Genomic DNA, 8,672 nt, shown 5'->3' with positions numbered 1-8,672 from the left:
TCTGGAACATCACCGATGAATAAATTATGTTGGTTTTTATGCGAATGGTATTAAGGAGAGCGCAGGCTGCGCTCCGAGAAGTCATATGATCACCTCAACGCTTGGTTCCAGCCTTTCTTCGTCAACAGCGTCTGTCAGAGCATATGTTGGCTCTACAGTTTTGTGGCTGCCCTCGCACGCAGGAACGTCAGCAAAACCGAATTTCACATCACGAATTTGTGCGGGCACGTTTTTCCGGTGACGTGTACACTAATTTCGATGTTCGACAGTTTCAATAGCGCTCGTCTGGCTAACATTTAAATAAGCGTTTTATTTGCTACTTTGTGTCTTGCGTTGGGCGCACAGATGGCTTATCCCACGCACACGGCAACTTCGTGGACAATTTCTGCTCGGCTGTCGTGGCTACTGATGTAAAATCGCCTTCGCCGTGTGTAAGCCCCAGCCGCGGCAGACAGCCTTCCAGCAGCTTCCTCGAAAAAAAAAAGCGCTTTGGGTTTGCCGACGAGCACAGAAACGAAGCAAGGGATTATGTACATGAAATATCAACAAAATTCTAGAAATTTAGAGCATTGTACGTGTGTATGGATTCCTATGCCACTTCTGTTCAACTTGAGGCTTTTAATTGCGGCGAGATTTGCGCTTGTCTGATTTTTTCGTAATTTTGTTTGCTTTTCTGGTTTCTGTTATTTTGGAATCAATAAACAGGTGAGTGCGGCGGATTGGTTTCTTTTGTTCCATTAGTTCATTTCTAGCTCCATTAGTATTTTTAGTTTTTCTTACACAAATAACATACATTTACGTTATTATACGACAAATGTTTTAGTAGTTATGCCCTTTTGTGGGAATGCAAGGCGTTTGGGATTTGGTGCGTATTAAGAATTTTTTCTGTTGTTAGGGTTGCATTTCCAGGTTCTTTATAATTTTGTTTTATTAATCGTGTGATTGTAGTGAATAGGCAGACTTCTGGATATAGCAAGTTCATTTTTATTCTTTTTTCCTGTACTTCACCCGACAAATGGTCTACAGTTACACTATTACGACGCGTTAACTTCGATCTCCCATTGTGCGTTATTGTGCAAATGCCAGGCATTACAAAGATTGGGCTCTGGGGTATTGCCAAAAAAATGCTGACGGATTAAAATTCACATTGCATATTTTTTGCTTACTTCTAGCCGCACTTGCATTTTAAACTATTCATTTGAATCGCACCATGTTTCAGAGCTATATAGGGGGCCCTGTTTCGGCCTGAATTTCTGCATTGATGCCGAAGACATGGTTGCTGGCGTCTGTTTTTTTTTTTTTCCGCAGGTGAAGTAGCCTTTATTTTTTAGTATTTCTCAGGGCTTCCTATTTATTCGAAGCAGCAGAACAGTTCACGCACGGCTCGCTTCGCGTAGTCACGCTGGCCCTCCGCACGGGATACGCGGACCGGTGAAGGAAGGTACGCGCAAAAGATGCGGCGCGGATCGACAGGGGGCGCCGCTGGCTCAAATTCAGTGGCGCCACCATACCAGCGCACGAGGCCTATAATCACAGTCATAGTTATACACGGTGTTGTTTCGGTATCACAACGCGAGGCAAATACTTTGATACTGCTCCGTACTCGACTTGCAAGTGTCCAGATTCGTGTCGCTGCAGGAGTCTATACGTGAATAATCTAGAGCCCCATCAGCTAGCAATGGTGCGTCGCAGTGACAGCGAGTTTTCGTTCGTTCGCTTCAACTTGCCGTGATCCCTGTCGTTACAAGCGTGGCCAAAAAATGCGCCGGATATCTGTCGTGAGTTACTGTGGCATTTTCCGTGTGTGTTGTGTTCGTGTGCTCCAAAATTTACGATGTCGTCAAACGTACGTGATCGTGCCCATTTAGGACAGGCTAGGTGATTTTCAGGAAACCCGATATTTCGGTAGAGAGGGAGTAGACCTGTGCGCCGGTCAGAAATCGCCGGCGGCGGCGCGCCGGTGTTCCCACCTTCGGCGGCGGCGTGTGATCGGTGCGAGGGTCACCGGATCGGCGGCGGCGCGGCGCTGATTAGTGGGGCAGGGGGGGGGGGGGGGGGGGGACCATAGAGAAAGAAATTTTTTATTTCTCTATGGGGGGACAGGCTAAGCACTGCCGGGTATAACCAGCCCCTTTGGTAGAGAGAGGGGGGTGTCACTTGTGCTTCTTCAAAGTGCAAACTGGGCATCGAAAAAGTGAATACGACTGTCGCGGCTTTCGCAAAACCAGCCTATTCAAAATTTTCCCCTCTTACAATGGAAGAAAAGGAGGAATGTCTGCGGTGTACATGATATGGCGACTTGAAGAGTTAATTGCAGGTGGGGCGACTGAAAGGAAAGACAGCGATTCCTGGAGAGGGGCGCCTTCCGTGTGGCCGCGACGCGCGGAAGAATGCAGCTACAGTGTAATGCAGCCATCGAGCTTGTTCCTCAATGGGGGCGACAGGCGCCAACGATCCTGGTCATTGTGTCTTCAGGGGCTTTTCGGGTGGCTTTTTCTTGTGCACTACAGAGGTTGTGTGAGCTCACGCCGAATGTATCGCTTTTTCTTCCATCAATGCGGTGACTCTTTGGAGAAAGTGATGGCCGCTTTGCCTGTAAGATTGACACGGGAAATTGAACATAATATTACTGAAAAAGAAATCTGGGAAGGTTAAAACTTACAGACAGACGGAGGGGGAGGGGGCGGGAGGCTGGGAGAATTAAAAGGAAATGAGAGTAAGCATGTAAAGCTAAAACGGAGGTTGGTTTGACCGAACAGAATTGGTGGTATTTGTACGCACAACCTGTACGCGCTTGATCAGCATTGATGAGATATAGAACCTGCAGCTGTTTTCAAAAGTCCCGTTCTTCCTCCGCGACAATATCCTGGACTTGTCCATTAAAAAAAAAAACAGCTGGCGAGAACAGTGTCTTCAAATTCCTTTAAACGTGACAGCGCAGCCTAAATAAACCATTCATAAGATTGTCTGCATTTTTAGGGGCAACCGAATGTTTGTAAAGTATTTTATTTAGAAAAAATAACGCAGAGAATGCGTTAGCCATCGTAAACATCGAGTAATTGTCTTTGCTGATTAGCATGCCCCAGAAAAGAGCGAATATAAATAACGTCTTGTCGTAAATAAAAAAAATGTGCAAAAGAATTCAATCACCTGGCTGCAAAACCGATGCTCCCTGAAGTAGGTATTAAAGAAAAATACACAAATGTTCAGTTTCTAAAAATACCTGGCAAAAAAAATCGCGAACACTGCATCAATATTAAAATGCAGTCGCTGCCCTAGATTGTTGTCCAAAACCCATGTTAAGCAAAAATAAAAATATAACGGCTGTTTCAAACAAACAAGCACCCGATAATACGGTCGCCGAAATGTTCGCGCAAGGATCGAAATTCCCTGCACCGAAACGTCCGTACACCGATATGTCCGTCCACCGAAATGTCCGTACACCAAATTGTCCGCACCGAAACGTCCTGCACTGTAATGTCCAGCAACGAAATGTCCTAGACCTGGGGCGACGCTGTGCGCTTCTTTGGTGAAGCTTCCACGGCTTCTAGTGCAATTTTCACCGATACTGATGAAACCTCGAAGCGTAGAGCTTTTATGACATTCCAGACACTTAGATGGCTATGTCCGACTAAGCTACTAAACCAACAGTTCCAGGCTTCGCAGTTCTTGTTTGCGGTTTTAATACAGTTACTTGCATTAAAATTTTTAATCGATACTCAGCCCTACCATCCATCCTCCATCCGTCCATCCATCCATCCATCCATCAAACCGTCCGTCTGTCAACCCAATTTGGTTTGTTGGGTTTTAGCCTCCAGAGGCGTTAATTTCTGCCCCTATAGGAATATTAAAGCATTCCATCTCTTCGTCAACCCGTTGCTAAAACGCAAAGGGATAAAATCAAAACCGCAAAAAAGTTCAGATCTAACTTGAAGGGAAACATGTCGACTGGAGTATGGTGGGACCATTTTTTCCGTTTCCGGGGTTCACCCATCGCGGCCATGGTGGCTGCTTTTCAGATTGAGTGGAAAAGCGAAGACCCCCGTGTGTTGAGATTTTGGCGCACGGTAAAAATCCCCAGGGGATCAAAATTAATCCGGAGCCCCCCACTACAGTGCGCCTCTAGCCCATGGGTTTTTTTTACTCACAAGTATCAAAAAACACATGGGCTATGAGGCGCTTCGGATTAATTTTGATCCAGTGCGGACGACCAGCCGGCACCGCGAATGGGGTTCTGAAATGAGGACACTACTCCGCAATTTTTGTGCTGACGAAATTTATTCTCTCTCTGTCTCTCTCTCTCTTTCATAGCCCATGTGTAGCTACGGTGCGCTAAACCCCACAATCAATCGTCACGCAACACGCGCTATTAATATATATACAACTTTTACGTTTCAAAATCATAGCTTTCTTGCGGAGCGTGGACATTGCTAGTCGAAGCTCAGTTTGGGATAGCCTAATTCGGCTGTAAAGAACTCACAATGAAGGCAAGAGGAGTAAGAATGCATTGGTAGACAACCCTCTGAATTTCTGCAGTTTTTCTTATGGTACCTTTCACCATTATTTCTGAATTCTTTTTCTCCAAATCTTCTAGTTAACTGGCCTCCAGCGCAGAAAGGGCAGCATGACGTACGCTCCTTTGCCCTCAGGGACGCTATTTTATCACAGTGCTCAAATACGACATTGGTTATCTGAAATTGTGCGGGTATTAGAATTTCCTTCCAATTTTGTGTTTCACAATGCATTGGTGATGTTAATGAGTTGTGATGCTTGTACCAGGCTCAGAGTTCCGGAGATCCTAGCTGCGCTTTCATTGACCCTTCCTGCGTACCTGGACAGTTCATTTATTGACCCACTTCCCGTGCACTCTTCCCGTAATGACGCTGCCCATTCAAGCTTGCGCGCTACTGAGGCGGTTTCTTGTGCACTGTTCCCGTGCTGATTATGGGGTTTCATTCTTCGATGTTAGCGGCTTGTCCCCTTGAGAGAATCGGCGAGTGGTGGGAGGAGCTGGCGCACTGATTTTGGAGACTTGTGTACTCCGGTCGTTCTCTTTCACCCGCATTTATTCTTTTCAGTCTGTCTACGACCGCATTTGTTGTGTTAATGTTTTATTTTCCTTGTTAGTGTGTATACTTTTATCCCCGTTGGATGACGATGTTATTAATACGCCAAGGGACCGGCCTTTATCAAGAAGGAAGGTGGTCAAACACTTTTGGTCATGTTTATACAGTAGAACGAATATGGCTTGAGGGGCTGAAGTTTGCGTTCGCTCCTGTCCTCCGTCCTACTTCCCTTTGGAGAAGAAAGAAAAAAGAAAGAGGGCTATTGACACAGAGAGAGTCCGGTGGGCCTGTTTAACCATGGGTGCCTGGTCATTTTAGAGTTTCTGAGAAAGCGGATAACACAAGAAAGATGTCGCGCTTGTGTGGCAGCGGGAGAAGCTGGGGTGCTTCAAGAGGATTCCGAGTCAAGCGCGTCGAGACGGTAGGCAATCACCCATTTATATTTTGTTAACAAGGTCGCGGTACGCATGCAATGCATGAGACGGGCCGGGAAAAAAAAGGTGAAGGAGAAGGAAGGGGACTAGAAGTCTCCCCACATGAGCAGCAGAATGAGCTGATTCCAGGCAGAAAGTACAAATCATCCGTTGATGCATGGTGGATGGCGATTATTTCCCCACGAACAGCACCGCTGAGAGAGCCATTTCTTACAGAGGGAGAAACGACAACTTCCAGCGAAGCGACGTATTTTCCTTTCATACTCCTTCGTTCTTCAGAAGAGTCGAAGCTCCCCTCAAAGAAAAGAATAATAGGTGGGGCGCGGGGCCGGCAGCGCGCCGAAAATTTTGCCCGGCGGCGGCGGCGGCGGCGTGCTCATTCCCGGGACTTCAGCCATAGAGAAATAAAAAATTTCTTTCTCTATGCTTCAGCGGCGGCGCAGACGGCGCGACCAAAACAGGCGCGGCGGCGGCGTGGCGCGGCGGCGCACAGGTCTAAGAGGGAGCGGATAGGGAGCAGACTTAGCAGAAAGCCACAAAAGATCAAACCCTGGTGTAAGTTCCCTGGGGATGCCTTGTGGCATCCACAGGCTGCTGCGCCGCAAAGTTGGTTTCCGCTGCGCGTAGGGGGCGTGGCAATTTTTGGGGGCGCGAGGGCATGGCAGTGCCGGAGTGGGAGGCGCGCGTACAATTTAAATTGCTACCAGCGCAGCGGTACAACGGTTGCCGTCCCGGCGGGCATTTTTTCTCCACTTTTTTTCTTCCAAAAATACTTCATCTGTTTCAATGACCTACCGCATCCTCCCCTTTGCTTTCCTTGGCATTCTTGACTGCTAATCCTTATATCTGTATTATTTTCAACGAGCTCCTAATTCCCCATTCTGATTCGCTACATGTATAGTGAGGATCTCTGTTCTAGCTTAAGAGGGTTCAACTCTGGTCGACCACTCTAAAAAAGCCGCCCGCATCTTCCCACGGGGGGAACTCGAGTAAATGCGTCGCATCTACTCGAGTCAAGCAAAGCAAGCGTCACGTCAAGCGAAAGCCAAGCAAAGACGCCCTTGACTGAATTCCGAACGCGCGCTCCGCCGCTTATATACGTTGAGGGGACTGCGTAAGCCGGTCCCAGTCGACGACGTTGGCGTACTTGTAAAGCGGCGTGGACTCCAGGTGTTTGAGCCAAGCGCAAAAAAGGTCCCCTTCACCCAGAGTAGTCCGAGTGGCGCTGGCTACCACCCTTAAACGCAGACAACAAATCCCTTAACATCTACCCGAGAAAGTGGAGGGGGAAAACAGCCCGCCGGTAGCGTAGTGGTCATCGCACCAGACGCGTATTCTGGAGGTCGTGGGTTCGGATCCCACTCGGCGGGCATTTTTCCTCTACTTTCTTTCTTCTAAAAATTCTTTATCTGTTGCAATGACCTACTGCACCCTCCCCTTTGCTTTAATTGGCATTCTTGACTGCTAATCCTTATTTCTGAATTATTTTCAACGAGCCCCTCATTTCCTCTTCTGATTCGCTATATATATATATATATATATATATATATATATATATATATATGGGACATTTCCTCTTCTCTCTCTCTCTCTCTTTATACAGTGTGTTGCAACGATAACTGGAACACTTTAAAAGATTTTCCTGAGCGATCCGCCGCTCTGTTCACGCTCAAACTTCACACAAAGGTCGCATTTTGTGGTCTATTTTGTTTGACACCGGGAACAACAACGGTACTTACCTGTTTATTCTGAAAATAAATAAAAACGATTTTCGCCTATGGGAAAATGGCGGCGATTTGGACGTGCGAGCCCGAAAACCGGGTTTTCTGATCGTCTGTTAGCTCATTTCTAGGTGCATTTTCTGATCGTCTGCTGCACCATTTGGCTCCTTACGTGAATCCCAAACGTGCGTTTCACTCTGCAGGTGGTTCCGTCGTTCCAACATCAACTTGCGCTGGCTCGCACGTTCAAATCAGCGGCCATTTTCCCATAGGCGAAAATCGTTTTTATTTATTTTCAGAATAAACAGGTAAGTACCGTTGTTGTGCCCGGTGTCAAACAAAATAGACCACAAAATGTGACCTTTGTGTGAAGTTTGAGCGCGAACAGAGTGGCGGATCGCTCAGGAAAAATTTTTAAAGTGTTCCAGTTATCGTTGTAACACCCTGTATATATGGGAAATGAGGCGCTCGGTTAATTAAGACAGAATAAGGGTTGGCAGTCAAGAAAACATAGAGATAATATACTGACTCTAGAGGGAAAGCGCGCCGCTGAGCCAATGCATTGGAACCGTACGACACACAGTGGCAGACATGATACAACGATTTGAAGGTTGCCAGATGAGCTTTTGCTTACTAAAAACGGCGAAAGCGATGAGTTGTAATCTGGCAACGTGCTACTCTGGCGTTTCCGCGTCCGGCTAGCGAAGCATGCCGGGATTAATTGTAACATGGCGGACCGCTGGCCAGGCCATGGAGCCAGGCGGAATTTGTGTAGGCGGCGTCGACAGCATTGCGTAGTTTATCTCCTGTGGGTAGGTAACCGACGTGTTTTCGGCTTAGCGTGACTTATACGTACTGAGACTATTTGAGCAAGATGTGGCAACGCTCACACAGCACTTGCGCGCAAGCTCGAATGCGACTGATCTCATGCGCGAGGACGGCGAGGGATCAGCTGATCCGTACTGGGGCGCACAGAAAAATGAATCTCCGTCCATACAGGAGGCGATGTTCCGTCATGACCTCCGTGCAGGCCATTCTGTGACATTTTGCGAGCCGCTCAATGCTTTTCAAACGAAGTGAACTGTGGCTTTAGCTGAATGTAAAACCTTTATTGACAAAAAAAAAAAAAAACGTTATCGAATGGAAGCACAGGAACGAAAGAGCGCGGTAGATCGCAGGCCAACGGAGTGGCAGGATGCATGCCAAGGGAGTATGCGAAATACAGTCAGCGGCGTGTTCCGCTTCCCTTTCTGTCTGTATTCGTCAGGTTCTATAGCTGCTTTACAACAATTCAAAGGGAAAGCTTGAGGGACTGAATGGGAAAATGGACAGTAATTTGTCGCACAGAGCGCGCGAGGAGAGAAGATTGACTTATTGTGACTGATTAAAAAAGAAACCGTATTTCGTTGCTTATTTTTTCGTTCTACCTTCCCGAACGCCTGCGCGAAAGT

General features: G+C 47.2%; 1 non-coding gene across 1 annotated transcript; it reads left to right on the top strand.

Moving 5' to 3' along the window:
- Nucleotides 1-6,797: 6,797 nt before the first annotated feature.
- On the top strand, nucleotides 6,798-6,870 carry Trnat-cgu (transfer RNA threonine (anticodon CGU)). The gene has a single exon. It is a non-coding gene; the product is annotated as a tRNA-Thr (tRNA).
- Nucleotides 6,871-8,672: the final 1,802 nt, after the last annotated feature.

The sequence above is a fragment of the Haemaphysalis longicornis genome, unplaced genomic scaffold (assembly GCF_048455015.1).
Source record: "Haemaphysalis longicornis isolate Haplotype H1 unplaced genomic scaffold, Haemaphysalis longicornis Haplotype H1 scaffold_1, whole genome shotgun sequence".
NCBI lineage: Eukaryota > Metazoa > Arthropoda > Arachnida > Ixodida > Ixodidae > Haemaphysalis > Haemaphysalis longicornis.
Note: the sequence above shows the minus strand (reverse complement) of the source record. Positions and strands in the feature narration are given on the sequence as shown.